This window comes from Pinus tabuliformis, chromosome J (assembly GCF_031772625.1).
Source record: "Pinus tabuliformis cultivar Carrire ecotype Pingquan chromosome J, CPIR1, whole genome shotgun sequence".
Lineage (NCBI taxonomy): Eukaryota > Viridiplantae > Streptophyta > Pinopsida > Pinales > Pinaceae > Pinus > Pinus tabuliformis.
The window spans coordinates 373512353-373532284 of record NC_142295.1 but is presented as its reverse complement, the minus strand read 5'-3'; positions in this window follow the sequence as shown (position 1 = coordinate 373532284).

Genomic DNA, 19932 nt, shown 5'->3' with positions numbered 1-19932 from the left:
CCATTTGGACTTGATGGCAACAACAACACCAATCATTCTCCCGCTTTGTCATCAAGGGCAAAGGGTCATGCTCCCCCTGAGTACCAACTGAATTCTCTGATATGCTGATTGAGCTCTTGTGATCGAGTCCATGCTCCCCCTGAGCATAAGCAAGGTCTGCAAAAAGATGACATGACTCTATACATACATCACCAATGATCTTCCTATTAGCAAAGACTCATACATACATCCATCTCCCAATCAACTGGGGATATACCAAATTTGACTCATCCACCCACCCAAGTGGGGATATACAATAGTTTATACATGTCAAAACATAAACATTACATCATCCATCCCGTGCATAGTGGGGTTACAAATTAGGACTTTTTATGACCTTTACATCAAAAGATGTACATGAAACATATATAACAGAGACAAAAATAACTTAAGCAAGACCATGATAGTCATTAGCAGCATCTGTCAATCAGCAACCATGTTCTCCCCCTGAACCTGTTCCACCTGAATCAAAAACAACTGTGTGAATCTATACCAAGATCTTCTAAGATAATGCCAACAATGCATTATTATAAGTATATGCTCCCCCTAAATTGAACCATATTAGACCCCTTTATTCCTAAGTCTAGCCCACTTCTTTTCTTCAAACCAACATATACGTGACTATATCCACAAAAACCAATGTATGTACGCAGCTACGCTTCATGAAACTCGTGTATAACCACCTTTCTCTAAAACAGATAGGATTTAACAACAGGATGATGCATCAACTACTCCCAACTTCTATCTGAGATATTCAAATGTCTCTGTGGGCAGTGGTTTGGTGAATATATCAGAAACCTATTCTTTGGAGGGAACATACTCCAATTTGACCTTTTGTTCAAGCACTTGTTCACGTAGAAAATGATATTTGATGGGTATGTGCTTGGTCTTGGAATGCATGACAGGATTCTTTGAAATACTAATGGCATTTGTATTATCACATAGAATGGAGATGGGTGGAGTACATGTGATCCGAATGTCTTGCAATGTTTTCATCATCCAAAGGAGTTGTATGCAGCAAGATGCAATAGCCACATATTCTGCTTCAGTTGTAGATAATGCAATTGAACTTTGTTTCTTGCTAAACCAAGACACTAATCTGGAACCCATATAGAATGCACCACCACTAGTGCTTTTTCTGTCATCAATGCTTCCTGCCCAATCTGCATTTGTATATGCATGAAGTGTAAGATCTGTATCTCTAGGATACCATAAACCAAAATTCTGTGTTCCTTGAAGATATTTGAAAATCCTTTTGACTGCCTGAAGGTGTGATTCCTTTGGATTTGCTTGGAATCTTCCAACTATTCCTACTGCATGCATGATGTCTGGTCGGGTACCTATTAGATAAAGCAGACTACCAATCATGGATCTGTAAGTTGGTTGATGTACTACTGTTGATTCATCATTTGAGCTGAGATTGCATCCTGTTACCATTGGGGTAAGTACTGGTTTAGAATCTTCCATGCCGTATTTTTTCAAGATCTGTTTGAGATATTTGGTTTGTGACAGAAAAATACCATCTTTATTTTGTTGAACTTGTATACCAAGAAAATATGTAAGCTAACCAATCAAGGACATTTCAAACTCTTGCTGCATTACCGAAGCAAAATTCCGACTCATGGCTTGTTCATTGCTACCAAAATTGATATCATCAACATACACAACAAGTATTAGCAATTTATTATTGTCAATCTTTATATATAAATTGCTATCAGCTAATCCTTTTGAAAAACCTTGTTCATGGAGATATTTGTCAAGACGGTAATACCAGGCCCTTGGAGCTTGTTTTAGACCATAAAGAGCTTTCCTAAGTCTGCATACAAGTTTTGCATCATTTCCAAGAATGAATCCATCTGGTTGCTCAATATAGACTTCTTCTTCTAAGTCTCCATTAAGAAAGGCAGATTTTACATCCATTTAGTATACTTTGAATTTCTGAGAACTAGAAAGAGCAAGGAACATTCTTATAGCTTCAATTCTAGCAACAGGTGCAAAAGTTTCTTCAAAATCTATACCTTCTTGTTGAGCATATCCTTTACAAACGAGTCTGGCCTTGCTTCTAATAACTTCTCCATTTTCATTCAGCTTGTTTTGAATATTCATTTAGTTCCTATGATATTCTTATCATGAGGTCTAGGAACTAATTCCCAAGTATTATTCTTTTCAATTTTCTCAAGTTCTTCATTCATGGCCTTGACCCAACATTCATCTTTGCATGCTTCATTTACATTTTGAGGTTCAGTGGAGGATAGAAATGCTATATAGCTTGAAGCTTCTGTAATAGTTCTTCTTGTCTACACACTTGCCTCTTTCTGTCCCAACATTTGAGTCTCTGGATGATTTTTCTGAACATACCTAGACGAAGTCTTTTCTGCTACCGTTATCTCTTCTTCTGGTACTTCACTGGTTTCTTCTTTAGAATTAGTCTGATTTGATGTGGGAGGATAATCCTCATCTTCTTCATAATCTTTGGTTTTTATTTGTTTTGGATTTTTGCATGCTTCATCAACCACAACATCAATACTTTCAATAATTTTCCCAAGTCTTTTATTATAACATTTATATCCTTTACTTCGGGAAGAGTAACCAAGGAGAATACCTTCATCTACTCTGGGTTCAAACTTACCAAGTTTTTCATCAATCCTTTTGATGTAACATTTTCTTCCAAAAACTTTGAAGTATTTTACAGTAGGAGTCTTACCATACCAAAGTTCATGTGGAGTTTGAGTGTTGTTTACCCAAACATTTGCTTGGTTGAGAATAGTAACGACAATGAATGTAGCTTCACCCCAAAAGGTTGCAGGAGTTCCAGACTCATCTAGCATAGCACGAGCCATTTGTTGAACAGTTCTGTTCATCCTTTCTACCACTCCATTTTGCTAAGGAGTCCTTGCAGTGGAGAATTGCCTTTTTATTCCATGTTCTTCACAAAAGTCAAAGAATTCATCTGAGGTAAATTCCCCTCAATCAGATTTGAGGCATTTGATTTGCGATTTGATTCATTTACAACCAGAGCTTTGAAGGTTTTGAACTTTTCAAATGCTTCATCTTTATGCTTTAGAAGTCCTATCCAACACATTCTGGAAAAATTTTCAATGAACAATATAAGGTATTCTTCTCCATGAGGTGACTTTTTCCTTGATGGTCCACATAAATCAGTATGAACAAGTTCAAGAGGCTTACCAGCTGAGCCTTCTTTTTCAGGGAAGTGTGATCTGGTTTTCTTACCAAATTGACATGATTTTCATATTGTATTCTCTGGAATGCTGATATTAGGAAGATCATGAACAACTTGGAATCTCTATGCCTTTTTTATTTGAGAGAAGCTTAGATGCCCCAATCTTCTGTGCCATAGCTAGTGTTCATCATTTTTTATTAGATAGCATTGTTGTTGTCCTCCCTTGAGTATGTATAAGTTGTTTGGAGTTCTTATACCTTTGATCACAGTTTCTCCTATATCAAGCTCACGAACAACACGTCCATTTCATCAAAATACTACTTCATTTCCTTGATCACACATTTGACTGACAATCAACAGGTTATGCTTTAGACCATCAACATACATAACATTCCCAACTTTAACTTTTTCTTTTAAGAGAACAAAACCTTTACCTTTTATGACAGCAGGAGTGTCATTTCTGAATGAGACAGTCTTTTCCTTTTCTAAGGCATTATATGAATGAAGTTTTTCTTTGTCACTTGTCATGTGTTTTGAGCATCCACTATCAATGTACTGCTGATTTTCTTGTCCTTCTGCATACAAGGCTATACCACATCTTTCTGTTTGCGGTTCTTTCTTTCCCCATATTTTGGGACTTAATGAAGTTTGCTCCTTCTGAGATGTTTGCCGAAATTTACTCCTGCATTCAGATTCTTCATGACCGAAGTTGTTACAGATAGAGCATGCTATTTCATTTTCAAGAAGAGAAAAGTTATTATAGGTCCTTTTCATGATCCCTATCACATTCCTTTGATTTTGTGCTTCTCTAGTCATGATGGTCTTGTAAGCAACATATTGAGCAGCTTTGTGTCCAAAGTTATGACATGAAAAACATTGGCCATTAAAGAAGTTCCTATGATTATTGAATCTACTGACTTGGTGATTGTAGTTTCTATTGATATTTATTCTTGAAGCAGGTTGAGTATGATTTACCTGAGGTTGGTTGTAGCTTATGTTTATCCTTGAAGTAAATTGAACCTGATTTACCTGGTGATATACTTTATGCCTTTGCTAACGATTGTCAAACTATTCACTGCTCTTTGCTGCATCAAGATAGCTTTTAGTGGAGGTTGACGGCTTCTGTGATTGAGATGCTTCTTCAATATATCCAAGACCTGTCTTTATCAGAGGAGAACGCTGCACTTTTATAATTTCATTTAAGGTTTCTGATCCTTTAGCAAATCTAAGATTGAGAGCTTTTTTTTTCTCAATGTCCTTTCTTAGACCCACAATTTCACATTCTAGTTTTTCATTGTGTTTTTCTCTTTCAGCAAGTTGGAATGTCAAAGTATCTATAATCATATTCTTTTCTTCTAAATAGATTTTGAGTTTAGAGATTTCTTCATAAAGGTCATCTTCATCTAAAGCATCCAAGAAATCATCATCTTCAAAAGCCATCAGAAGTCTATAGTCATTACTATTTTCATCTTCATCACTATTTGATAAACCATCGCTATCTTCATGCGTATAGTAGCTCTTCTTACTTACACTTTGTTTTCTATTCCATTTTGCAAATTCCTTACTTTTATCAAACTTATCTTTATGATGACATTTGGCAGCATAATGACCGACTCTTCCACAATCAAAACATTTGAAAGGTAATTTATCTCTGAATCTTTCAGAACCCCGTTGAAGGTTCTTGACAAAGTTTTCTTCTTCTTCTCCTTCTGAAATATGTCCTGATTCATTGAGTTCTTCTTTTCCTAGAGCTTTAAATGTGGCTTCTCTCATATCTGATGGACCTCCTTTTCTCATCTTGAAAGCAATCAAGATTCCGTGCAGTTATGTCATAGTAATAGACTGAATATCCTGCTTTTCTTCTATGGCAAATACTTTTGATTCAAACTTAGCAGCAAAGGATCTTAAAACCTTTTCTACTAAAGTAACTTCTTTTATCTCTTCACCCAAATTATTCATGCAATGAAGAATCTCATCTATACGTAAGAAGTAACTAGCTATATTTTCATCATTGTGCATTTTGAGAGTTTCATATTGAATTCTGATAGTTTGCAGTTTTGCACGGTTTACCTGAGAGTCTCCTTCATAGCTTAGAATGATTTTGTCCCATATTTCTTTGGTGGATTTGAGCTGCATAACTTTGACAAATTCTGATTGTGACAAACTTCCCAATAATGTAGTGACAGCCTTGGCATTGGTTTCATATTGCTTTTTAGCTACCACATCTATAGGAATTGTTGATGGAAATGTATATCCTCCTTGCATGATTTCCCAGACATCTGTTCCAAGAGATTGAAGATACGTTGCGGTTCTTACCTTCCAATAAACTAAGTTGCTTCCATCAAATATTGGTGGTCTAATGGATCCCTCTCTTTCTTGATTACTCATGATGATGGATCTTCCTTCAAGCAATCAAGCTTCTTCTGAAGGACCTGCTCTAATACAAATTGTTGGAAATAATACTGAGAGGGGGGGTGAATCAGTATTAGCAAGTCAATAATTTTTCATTTCCATAATTAGATTTATATACGCTACTTCAGTTAATGGAACTCGCGTGTATATGCAATTGTGTTTAAGGCAACTAGCATATATCCTATAAACTTATGATTCAATTAATTCATCATATGTTGATCTTTAATCAGTGCATCAGAATCATATATACAATAACTAGGTGCAGTAAAAACAGAACAGAAAATCACACATATGAACACAATATATAAGGTGGAAACCCAATGTGGGTGAAAACCACCTGCTACAATCATCTCTATCTTTTTAATAATAAGAAACTTCTTTTACAATTTTTGTACTGGTGCAGACTTATACCAGTACGCAGGCTTCTACTTGCAGAAGGCTACAACCTTCTCTCATTCTCCAGCTTCTCCTGGAAGGGAGCTACAACCCCCTAGCTCTTGTAATAGCTTATATGTTTACTAGTACATAGGTGCCGGCCTACAGAAGGCTACAACCTTCTCTTTTCTTCCAAGGACCACGTTTCATAAATTTTCAAATTGGATCCAACAATAGCATCATTCAATCATCAAGTATATCTGCATCAACCAATCTCCTTTGTACCAACCACAACTGAATCAATCAATCACTTTAACAACCCTTTAGTCTAATCTTTCAGAATGCTATAAACAGAATACAGTAACTAGAACCCAACACTGCAATAGCAAACAGAAGCAACTAAAACATATTTTATAAGGTATACGCTACTTCCATGTGTCGAACTTGTGTGCATATGCTCTTTTCTCAAGGTGAACCTGCGTATAGATCTGCAAATCAAACTTATGTTGTATACGCTGTTTTGATATGTAGAACCGGCATGTATACACACCTTTTCTAAAGTGAACCTGTGTACAAATCTGCAAATGATGATTTAAACATTTCAATAATTCCAGACTTCAGTTATACCTAGATCATCATATTTACAGACTACAACATGCACCAGTTATTCAGATAAATGATCAAACCACATAAAGATACTTCACTTCAAGCCTTAAGATCTTGACCCATCATTAGATCTTATCCTTCATCAAGTGCTAAGGTTCATCCTTGGTTCAGATCCAGCTATGCACCATAACCCAATAACCTGTACACTATATCTTGCTCTTCATTAGATATTCAATACTTGAGTTCCTTGGCCTAATGATCTTCTCCTCCTTTTATAGTTTTAGGCCTTTCTCAATACCATGGTCCAAAACCACTTAGGACCAATACCTTGGACCAAATACCTGGGGTCAATACTTCGGACTAGATACCTTGGACCAATACCATGGATCAAAATACCATGGACCAAATACCACAGGCCAAAACTTAATTTTCCAACATGTACACACCTTTCCTTCTGTGAAATTGCGTGCGTACGTTATACACACCTTTTGGTCTATTAACCCATGTGTATATGCTCCCTTGTCAAGGTGAACCTGCGTATACCTTTCCTTGATCATTAAATCTTTGTTATTGACCTGTTGCACTATAATCTATCATCTAAGTGAGTTGCCATCAAGGACAATACTTGTATCATAATGCCAACACAAAATACCATGGACCGAAAACCATCGCGCCCAAAACCATGTACGAAAGCCATGCACAAAACCATAGGTAGGTTTTCCCACCTAATATAGGGGGTAGTCATGGAAATAATATAACACAACCCAACGAGACATTCTACATGCAATACATCTTGGACTTTAGTCTTTTCATCAAGAGTGATTATGCCCTTACCCTTAATTCTTGCTAGGGAATTTTTGCCGAAAGTGACATTGTTACCTCTGTCATTTTCTTTTAGCGACAATAATTTGCTCTTATCCCTAGTTATATGTTTATAAAAACCACTATCTACATACCATATGTTCTCTTGATTACGTGTCAAGAGAGAAAGTTCACATTCGATGCTCTTACCAGTTTTTCATTTCTAATTCTTCTTATCTTTTTGAAAATTTGGCTGCCACGTGTTCTGAGTCTTAGTTGAGTATTCAAATTTTCTTCTACATTCTCTCAGCTTGTGCCCAAAATTATTTCATTTGAAGCATTCAACGTCATTAATTAGGGGAGAGAAAGGATTTCGAACTCTGAGAGGAGAGTTTTGAGATCTAAAATTTTGATACTTATTATATCTGGAATTTTCAACTTTGATCCTTCTACAATCAAAAACCTTCTATCCAAATATATGAAATCTATAACAATGACCATAAAATAAATAAGAGTACTTTAAGTTGGAAATTTCATGAGTTGGTGCATGAAGGTACCTCTATTGTCTTGCTGATTGATTCATTCTCCGTTGCTGTGACACCTTGAGGTAGTTGGAATCAATATTCTGAGGATGGGATTCTCTGTGGCTTACTACCTTTCTGTATCCATTGATTCTTTCTTGATGCACCTTTGCATGGCTCTGAGTTTCCTCAAATCCTGTGGACCTGAAGTTCATCTTTCCCATAAAATATCCCTGTGGTCTAGAGTATCCCAAGCCTGTTTTGTTCTTTAAGAAATTTTGACTGTTCAAAATATGATTTATATTTATTGTACATTCTACAAATCTTTCATTTATACCTTTCTTGGTCTCCAATCTCTCAAGATTCGTTCTCAAAGAAATAACCTCTAACTCAAGACTCTGACAATTTTCTTCCCATTCACAAATCAAATCATGAGGAACTTCTTCCTTTTGTTTGGATTCTTCTAATTTGACTTTCAAGGGAAGTATTTCATCTTTGCATGTTTTTTAAATCATTTCCTTTTTTACCTTGAACAACTCTTATTTTAGATGCTTGTTCTCTTCTTCTAGTTTATCACATGTTCCTTGTTTTTTTTCTAGTAGAAGGGTTGTACTATATTTGCTTTTAATGCCTTCTTCAAGTTTTTCTTTTTGATAAACAAATTATTCATTGTTTGATTTGTACATACCTTCTTCAGCATGTTGTAGTTATTAGTTTCCCTTCCACGCTTTAACTCATCCATAGCACTGATGAGTTCCCATTCAAGGTCCACTAATCCTTCTTCTTCCTCTTCAGGGTCAACAATATTTTGTTTCTTGAAGTGTGCTCCAAACACCATGAGTAAATACTCATTTGAATGATCCTATGAAGAGTCTTCTCTTTCTGACTCTGGTGCTAAGATATCCTCTTGGGAGTAGAGCCCATTTTTCTTAAATAACTTCTTCTTCTCATGTTTTTAAGATTTGTTTCTAAATTTTCGATCATGTTCGTTTTCTCTAGTTTCTTTGTAAGGGCACCTGGAAGAAAAATGTCCAAATATTCCATAGTTAAAGCATTGAAAGGGAAGCTTCCTTTTATACTTTCCCGATCCACACTTTAGTTTCCTAGAAAAATGATCCAACTCTTGATCAGATTCATAGTTGGAGAAATCTTGATTATCTTTGTGCTCCTTGGCCTTATTGGACACTTTGAACACTGCCTCCTTGGGTTCAGACTTCTATTTTCCTACTCGCATCTCATAGGTTGTGAGACTACCAAGAAACTAATCCATTGTAGGATTCTTTAAATCAGTCATCTCTTCTATGGCAAAGACTTTGTCATTAAATCTTATAGGTAGAGATCTTAAGACCTTTTGAACAATTATTTCTTCTTTAACTTCTTCACTGAATCCTCTAATCATATTGGTTACTTCATCAACTCTATGGAAGTATTAGGCTTGACTTATTCTATGCTCATTTTTAAGCTTTCAATCCTAATTCTGAAGGTTTGAAGTTTGTCTTGCTTGAATTTATCATCTTCTTCATGACTCTAATTGAGCTTGACCCATACTTCCTTAGCAAACTTACAGTGCATAACATTTACAAGTTCGGATTCACAAAGGCTGAATAGAATGGAATTCTTGATTTATAATTATTTCCATATAACTTCTTTCCATCTGCATCAGCGGAAGGGAAATCAAGGAAAACATAATCTACTAGTACATAGCTCCAAACATTGACTCCTAGGGAAATAAGATAGGCTACCATCCTAACTTTCCAAAAGGAATAGTTTGTCCCATTAAAGCTCGGTATCTTACTTGAGTAGGCATCTTGACTCTCTTGCTTAGAAATAATTCCTTATGGATCTACCTTCCAGTGGTTAAAATGTTCTTGAAGGAACTTGGATCTGATACAAAGTGTTGGAATAAGGAATTACTAAGGGGGGCAGAGGTGAATCAATAATAATGGGGTTATTAAAACTTTAAGTACAAACCTTCAAATTCTATTCACTATTGTCAGTTATTTCAGAGAGCATTCATACTACAGTAAACGTGAACAACAAGATAAAATATTCACATACATCAACTGAGCAACACACACACATATTGACATAGGTATTTTTACGTGGAAAGCCAAAGGGAGAAAACCACCAATCTATTTGTCATTATGATGTAATTTAACCACCCACTTAATTACATCAAGTTGTTTTAGATCACCCACTCATAGGAGGCCCCAACCCCCTTCAGATAGCAAGCTACAGCTTTCCAAGGGAAACCAACCACTTATGAATCTAGGCCACTACCTGCTCTAGCCATTGTTCTACTTTTCATACAATTTTCAAACTCAAAACAGAGGTTAACACCTTTACACATAAATATAAATCTGGTCTAATGAAATACCAAATCCTTTCCTTCACCTCTGCAGTTCTCCTTTGAACTATGCTCCCTACTGCTGAACCAACTCTGTTCAATGCCCTTTACTTCACTATGTCTTTGTTACACACTTGCACACTCATAACAATGCACACTCAGCACACACACATTCTACATTCACTCACTTTTCTCCATTTTAATCCTTGGTTTTGTTTCACTGTTACACAATGATCGATGATGTCTCTATAGTCAATCTCATTATTCCCAAGAGTGTACTCATCATGGCTCTCAATGCTGCCATTACATCATATTTCCTTACCATTAGAGCTGCATTAATAATAAGAATGGGCACCTATGTGTTTCTCCTATACTAAGAATTAATTCTTAGTCAGACTATGCATGTATAATGTTATCTCTCTCTTCAATACCACTTCTAGGCCACTGCAACTTAATTGAATCTAAGAATGGGCACCTGAGTGTTTTTCATACTAAGAATTAAATCTTAGTCAACCTGCAAACTCATAGAGATCCTCCATTAATGCATTCATGTACTCACAACATGGGTCTCCTTTGTTACTCTATAAGGCTCACAGGACTAGAGGGGAGCACTACAACACGTCATATTTTCATTTAATTCATCATAACTTGCAATGAAGCTTAGGGATGGCTAACTATGTTTCACAACAAGATCCATTAAATTTCTCCTGTGTGTCATGGTCCTTGTTTCCTTGAACTAGAAATCTCAGTAATTTTATTGAATCAAATTCTCAAGTCATAGTTGTCAAATCATCCATCCAAAGCCCATAGGATTTCCATTAACAATGCTGCCAAATCTACTGACTTCATCTTTTGGATCCTTTTACAGGCACCTTAACCTATTTTCTTCCATAGGACAACTGCCTGTGACCGTCAACTCAAGCCTTTAGGCACTTAGCCAGTTTAAGCCCTTCGTGAGCCAAATTCCCTTTGTTAATGGATATGCTCCATTGGTCCCATTTCTACTTGAAATGACCAAGGGTCAGGGCTTGGCCTGTAGCCCTTTCTATTCTGGCACATTAAATTGTGCCTCTTTATACACCCGTTGGGGCCATGCCACTGGGTCAACATGTCTCGCGGGGACCTCCTGACCTCATTATTATTTTCTTTCACTCTACCACAAGGCTTCCTATCAGTTCTCCATGTCCCAGTGCCTCATCTTTCGACACATCCCTTAGCCACTCCCTTTATAAACCACCAGGTTTATTCCTACGAAATGAGTTGTCACGTAGGGTCCACTCACACTTTCACTGGCTAATCAAAGGCCTTGCTAGATGAACTCTCTAACTGGCATGTCATGGTGCTTACTACTCGACGTATTCTTCCTATCTCCCTTCATAATCTTTCAATGTCTTCCTTATAGGATGAGTTGTCTTGGTGGGGTTCGCTCAACACATTTTCCATTAGCTCATGCTTTGACACGACGACATCTTCTTGACACCCAATGAGCTCGCTGGTTTTTATGTACACACCGTTCAAATATTTTGGGTTAGCCATTTCGAGATGATGTCATGGTTATCTCATCAACCCCACATGGAAGCTCTTGAGTGGTGGTACATGTCACCCGGAACTAGCCCATTAGGCCACCCAAAAAAGCTAAATATGCCTACCATGTGTCCCCTATACAATCACATCATGCTAACGTCATCTGTCACCATCAGCTCCTGAGAGCCAATCAAATGTTTCCATGTCTCCTGCTAAAGTAGAGAGAAAGGTTCCTTGAGACATTTGTTTTTCACCAAATTCCTTTATAATCAAAACCACCGTGTTCCAAAATATGGCTCTGGCACCACTTCTTAGTGGATTTATGTTTTGGGGAGTGGTGCCCCATAGTAGCTCTCTACCATTTTTTTACGCGATCAATTGTGTCGGAAACCACTTCCAAGACTACAAAGCCCATCTATCAGACTGTCTCTAGTTCCATCGTAAACCCACCATGTAGCCTAGCACTTTCCTCCCGACACTTAGCCATTTGTGATCTTCTACCAGGTTCGACATTCTACTATGATGCCTCTTTATTATCCCTTATGAGATTCACCTCTAAGCTATCACAACAAGGTGGGTTCCACCCGCTCATTTCCTTCCCCGTGCTTACAACTTGTTCCCTATTTGAAACCACCAGGGTGCACCTATCAAGATGGCATCATCCCAATACTTCTCTTCCGAGTCGTTTAGACTTGGGCTTTAAAATAATTCCACCTGAGTGAGCTCTCTGTGATAAGCCCACTAGGACAATCTATAATGTCTGATCCTCTGACCCAATCTATTGTTGCCATTTCTATCCAATGCTCTTTCCTAGAGGCTCCACCAAGATTTTGGTTGAGTCTGGAATTTATGCCAACTTTTGTTGTGTGTCAAAGGCTCACTAACCATATTTAACTCTGCTATGGAGACTTTGGGCACCTCAACTTTGACTAGCAATAACTCCTGATCCAGGAGGCCATTTGTAGACTTCAAAATATTGTTGGAAATATATTTCCAAGAGCTATGCAACTAGACTACTTCCAAAAGCATCTAAGTTCAACTCTATCAGAGGACATGCCTTCAAATCTCGAGACTCCCAACCACCATAGTCATCATTTTATAGCTTCTCCAATAAGCCTGCTACAATGGTGAATTCTCTACTAGAGACTATAAAAACCATGGGACTCCTCCTAAATAGCATGCTCCTCAATGTTAAACTAGTTTGCATCAATGGAAACATATTTGCTACAACCAACCATCTAGGTAATGCCAATTTTCCAACACACTTCTCAACAAAATGGCATGGTAAAACACATGAATGAGGCTGCTCTAGAAAGAGAAAGGAGCATGTTTAATAAAGCCAATTTGAAACAATATTTGTGGATAGAATAAGTCTCTATCAATTTCTAACTTGTAAATAAATCACCATTAGTTGAATATATTGTAAAATTCCTAAAGAAGTATGGACAAGTCAGCCTTACAATTTTTCAAATTTAAAAAAAATTGGTTGTAAAGCTTATGTGTTGAGCACACACTTATACTTCATTGAGTCTACTTACTACTTTTTCCTTCACATTGTTTACTTGTTGCTTCTACCTTCACCAACTTTTATTGTTCCTTCCATCTTTACTAAGTCTGCTCACTACTTTGGCTTTCATAAAGTCCAACTAAAATTTGAATCTCCAAATGAAATTTATGACAAGTCTCCCAAAGCTTGTTTCTTTTGGTATCATCCCAAAAATGAAATTTTACAACATGCCACATATTTGATTTTTCAAAAATGATTCTGAAACTTTTACCTAAGGCACTTATGTATGCCTCCTTAGATATCTAAAAATTTTACAATATAAAAAGTCCCAAAAAAAAAGTTATAAAAAAAATTCCAAGTCAACATATTTGAAACTAATTTGAGGAGAAATAAAGAACCCAAACTTCCATAGGGTCTCATAAAGTGTAATGAAACAATTCCTAAAATTTTGATCACATGTACTTAAAGATATTTCCTTCGTCTCCTCAAAATTTCATGGTTTGAAACATCCTAAAAAATATGTTATAACGAAAATTCCAACCTTCCCTATTTAAAACTAGTATTAGGAAAATTAATGAACCCTAACTTCTAAACAGAATATCTCATAAAATATAAAAAACCAATATCCAAAACATTTACCACATGTACTGAGATATGTCACCTCTATCTCCTAAAAATTTGATGGTCTGAAACATTGTAAAAAATAAGTTATAGCAAAACTCCTAAGATGGCTCGTTTGAGGCATATTTCTAGACTAATCACAAAGGTTGATTTCCACAACGTATATTTCCAAAATCATAGCAAACCAAAATCTAAAATTCTAACCATATGTTCCCCTTAACTCTCTTCAATATGCCCAATATTTAACTATTTGAAGCAGTCCAAGAAAACTTTATAGAGAAAATGATAAGATGACTTGTTGACTCCACAAACTGCATTTTTTTCACATACATTTTCATTCCAAAGCTTTATCAATTTATATGATATCATGACCCTTCTTTAAAAGACATGTTAATTAAAAAATGACATCAATTCATTAATTAAATAATTAATTCCCTTTTTTATTTCATTTTTCCAAATGCCATGAGCTTCATATACCACGGGTTTGAATCCACTATTTCACTTTTTGACTCCTCCTTTTTCAAAAGAACACATTTTTTAATATACTTGGATACTTATATATACTATCAATAATATAATCCCTTTGACATCAATGACAAAGATTGTTTCAATTATCTCCCCCTTCGTCATTGATGGCAATCCTACAATGAAACGCATAATCCACCAAGACTTTCCCTGAACTTGTGCTTCTCCTTAATCACTTAGTGATGAGATAGATATTACTACCATTGTTGTCTCAAATTTTCAAATGTCTCTTTGGGAAGAGTTCTTGTGAAACTATCTTCAATCTGGTCCGTCGTGGCAATATATTTCAACTTGACATTTTGTTCTGCTACTTGTTCTTTTAAGAAGTGATACTTGATTAGAATGTACTCTATTTTCAAGTGCATAACATAATTTTTTGAAATATTTATTCCACTTTTGTTGTCACAAAGTATTGAAATTGGATGATCATATTCTACCTTAATATTTCTCAGTGTTTGCTTCATCAAAAGAACTTGTGTGCACCATGATGTTAATGATATATGCTTGGCCTATGTTTTGGATAAAGAAACTAAAGATTGTTTCTTGACCAATCGAGACACTAGATTGTCACCCAGAAAGAATTATCCTCCACTTGTACTTTTCCTATGATCAAGCACTCCCTACCAAGTTTGCATCCATATATGCTACTAGAGTAAAATATTCACCTCTTGAGCACCACAAGCCAAATTCAAGGGTTCCCTTTAGATAGGAATCTTCTTTTCACTACTTGCAGTAGAGTTTATTTTAATGCAACTTGAGACTATGCAACCAATCCTACTATTTGCATAATGTATGGCCTTGATGCTGTCACAAAGTAGGCTTCCAATCATTGACCTGTACAATGTTTTATTTTCTTCTCCAGATTCATCATATTTACTCAATTTACAACCTATGACCATGGGTGTGCTGATCAATGCACAATATTCCTTGATGTACTTGGTTTGTTAAATGAATACACCTTTGTTGGATTGAGAAATCTCTAAAACAAGAAAAAATAATTGTTCAACAAGCATAGAGATCTCAAATTTATTTTGCATTTCCATTACTAACTCTTTGCACATTTTTTTAATACCCTCTCCAAAAATAATATCATCTACATATACCACGATAATCAATTGTTTTTCTCCTTCTTTCTTGATGTAGAGACTATTTTTAGTAATTCCTCTTTTGAATCCTTCTTGTTGTAGATATTTGTTAAGTCTTAAACACCAAGCTCTGGGAGCTTACTTTAGCCCATAAAGTGCTTTCTTCAATTTGCACACATGATCCTTATTTTTTTATAATAACCCTTCTCATTGTTCAATGTATACTTCTTCCTCTAGATTTCCATTGAGAAAGGTCGACTTGACATCTATTTGATAGAATCTGAAGTTCTTGAAACTTGCAAGTGCCAAAAACAATTTGATAGGTTCTATTCTTTCATCGGGGGAAAATATTTCTTCAAAATCAATACCTTCAACTTGAGCATAATCTTTTCAAACTAAACTTGCTTTATTTCTTATTACTTGACCATCTTCAGTCAACTTGTTTCTAAAAACAAACCACATGGTGTCAATCACATTTTTATTTTTTGGTCTTGAAACAAATTCCCATGTCTCACTCTTCTCAATTTAATTTAGCTCTTCTTCCATCGAATGAATCTAGTTCTTGTCTTCACTAGCATCTACGAAATTCATAGTCTCAATTCTAGATAGAAAGGAGAAATGTGCATGTTATGATCCACTTGCTAATCTTTGTCTAGTCCACACTCATGTATCTTAATCACCAATAATTATATTTTCCTTAATGATTCTTATGGATGAATCTTGATGTTGTCTTTGTAACTTGATGTTTTTTTTCTTCTTATTCTTCTTCTTCTTCTTCTTCCATGCAACTCCTATTTTCTGGATTTTTATTTGTTTGTGATTTCTCATTTTAAGGAATTTCCTCATCCATTTTAACATTTGTACTTCTACAATTTCTAAAATGCTTTGTTGTAACATCTATAAGCCTTACCTCTTGATGAATAACCAAGAAAGATACCTTCATCAACTCTAGAGTTAAAATTTCCTAAATCCTCGTCATCTCTCTTTATGTAGCACTTTCTCCCGAAAACTTTGAAGTATTTGACTGCTATTAATCTATCCTTCCATAGTTCATAAGGTGTTTTGTTGTTGTTGAATTTGATTTACCCTCTATTCAAAATGTAGACTATGGTCCTAACTTCTTCTCTCCAAAACATGTTTGATAGCTTTGATCCATCCAACATTGTTCTATCCATCTCTTGTATGTTTATGTTCTTCCTTTCTACCACTTTATTCTATTATATAGTTCTTGTAACTAAAAGAGTGTCTTTTTATTCCACAAGACTCACAAAACTATTCAAATTCATTTGAGATAAATTAACCTCCTTGATTTCATCTCAAGTACTTTATTTTTAAATCAATTTCATTTTCAAATAAGAATTTGAAAGCTTTAAACTTCTCAAATGCGTCTAATTTTCATTGAGGAAGGCAACCCATGTCATCCTTCAGTAATCATCAATGAGCAACATGAAGTAATTTTCACCTTGTACACTTTTTGTTCTTGAAAGCCCACAAAGATTTGTATGAATATGTTCTAGTGGCTTCATTATTGAGTACTCATTTCTCTTGAAGCTTGTCCTTATCTACTTCCCATGCTAACAATACCTGCAAATAGTGTTTGAAGGTTTTGTAATATTTAGCATGTCTCTCACTTCTTCTTTGGTGTTGATTTTCACTAGAGTATCAAAGTTCATATGGCCCATTCTTATATGTCATAACTAGCTTTAATATAGTAGTTCCATATAACATTTTTCTCCCTTTATCTCATTAATGATATATACACTATTTTATATTTTATTTGCATATGCAACTAATTTTCCTATGCATGCCTTCCTTATCTCACAACCTTGAGAATAAAATGTGAGAATGTGTCCTTGATCACACATTTTACTTACATGAAAAAAATTATTATCCAAACCTTCAACATATATGATATTATTGTTTTAGTCTTTCCATTATTGAGACTAAGAGTACCTTTCCAAGCTATCCCTGCGGTAGCATTATTTCCAAATATCACACTACCTTCATGAAATTTTGCCAAAGTGAAAAAATTTCTCTTGTTACCTATCATGTGGCTTGAGAATCCACTATCAATGTACCATTGGATTCCTTTGTTTTGGGCATGAAGTTAAGTTTGTACAAGCATAAATTTCTCCTTCTTTAGCTCTTCTTACCCTTTTTTTTCCAAAATTTTGTGTATTCTTTGGTAAGGGTGTCTTCTTCTTTTTTTCGTCTAGGAGATTCTATAATACCACTTCTACAAAAATGTGTTATGTGACAATGTTGTTGCACTCATAACATACAACATTGTAATCAAATAAGGCGGCAAATAAATTATAGCCTTTATTTGAAAACCCATTAGTACTTCTATTTTTGTTCCATACTTTATTATTTTTTGCATGTGCTCTACAATCTATTGTTTTATGACCAAAGTGATTGCAAGAAAATCAATAACCAATAAAGGAGTTTTAGTGTCAAGTTGTGCAAACCACCTTGAAGGAAAAGATCTTATGAATTCTTCAATGTTGTCGTTGTGAGAAAGGTCAAGTTTATGTAGGACTTCATTTTATTTATTCATTTTGCCTTCATTTTAGATGGAGCTTTTGAGAAGATAAACATAGCATTTATATTTTCATTCTTCTACTTTCTTCGGTGGCTTTCTATCCAAATAATTTGAATTTTCTTTAGCATTCTTCTTATTCATACCATAGACAAGATCAGTCTTAATGAATGGTGACCTTTGACAACTGATGATTTCATCTAATATGTTAGTATTATTTTCAAACTTCAAGCCTCTATTCAATTAAGCAGTTGGCTTATCTATTTCCTTTCTTAAGGAAACAATTTTAGCTTCTAGCTTCTTGCAATTATTTTATTTTGCCTTCAACTAGACTCTCACAAAATTCTTCTATCTTTTTTTCCTCTTATAGTTGAACCTTTAGGCTAATAATACCCTTTTCTCTTTCTTCAAGGATTTATGACATCTTTGATCTTGCATCATGACACTCCTCTTTATATTTCTATAGCTACTCCTTTTGTTTCAAATATGTTTTCTTAAGATTCTTTATTTCACATAGGGCACAATGAGTTCTTCTTCAAGATCCACCTATTCATTTGTTTCAGTGCTTTCCAAGACAACAACATGCCACATCATCACATATCTTCCTTGCTGCCACATCATAATGACATGTCACCTCACCACATCCCTGACCACATAGCTAACAAATGGAAACCCCTTGGGTGTACTTTGACTCACCACATCAACGTCTACCACATCAAGCTCCTATTAGGCTTCGAAATTATTGGGAGGAAAGCCCGGTATCAGAGTTTTGAACTACCAATGCTCTACCTCCTCACACTTGAGACTAAATGGAACAACATCTTAATATCTAAAAAAAATTCACCCATGTCACCTCCAGCCATTTCTTATCACTTGGCCTCCTATTGTGCAATCTAATCCATGCCATACCATGTATTCTCACTAAGTCAGTTACCACGTTACCGAGACATGGAAATATTATCCCATGTCAGTTTACCACATTACTTGCCACATGACATGCCTCATGGAAATTCCATATCACCATATTTTTCACATAGAAATTGTATTAGGTTTATTATATATCGAGAGTAAACCCTAACTACTAGAGTGTTTCTCTCTTGATACATGACCACCATATGCTCGATACTTGATTTTTGATATCTATTAACTGTCATCCCTGAAACTTTTGGTCTATGTTAATTGACATATATGTCATATTCTATTAGTGTCAGCGGTTTCATGTCAATTGTTTCTTGGGATATAACTAACACCAAATACCCAATGTCTTGATCCATCACTTGACCACTCCCAAACTCTTCCAATCTCTGTTAATTGTTGGACAATGTGGGTTCTATTAGTATCAGGGATTCTAGGTAGTGAAATACCTAACCGAAAGAGAAGTATATCCAAATGTCTTGATAATAATAACTTCATCACTTGAAACTCCCTCCAACTAGCTCGAAGTCATGGCCCCTGTGTCATCCATTTGACAAAGGGATGAAGCCAATGACTTTGTTCCCCAAATTTAGAAACTTCTTCCATACAAATATAGAAATGCAATGGGTCAATCATTGAATTTCCAAACTTCTACCACATAACTCTATAAATTTAATGGGTTAATCCTTGAATTTGCAGGATAATCCCCAAATTTCTATGCTTTTAATAAATCTTCCTAGCATATTCCAAGGTTTGAAACCTTTGATGATTAGTCCTGGAATTTTTTCCAAGGAAAGTAGGTTGGAAAGGTAGGGTCAAAGTCTTAGCTTATGTCTATAGACTAGAAGGGAATTTGACAAGAATATAAGCTACACAAGATACTATTAAAAATTAGCTAAAGAAAAAACCAAATTTACTGAGAAAAGCATTAACA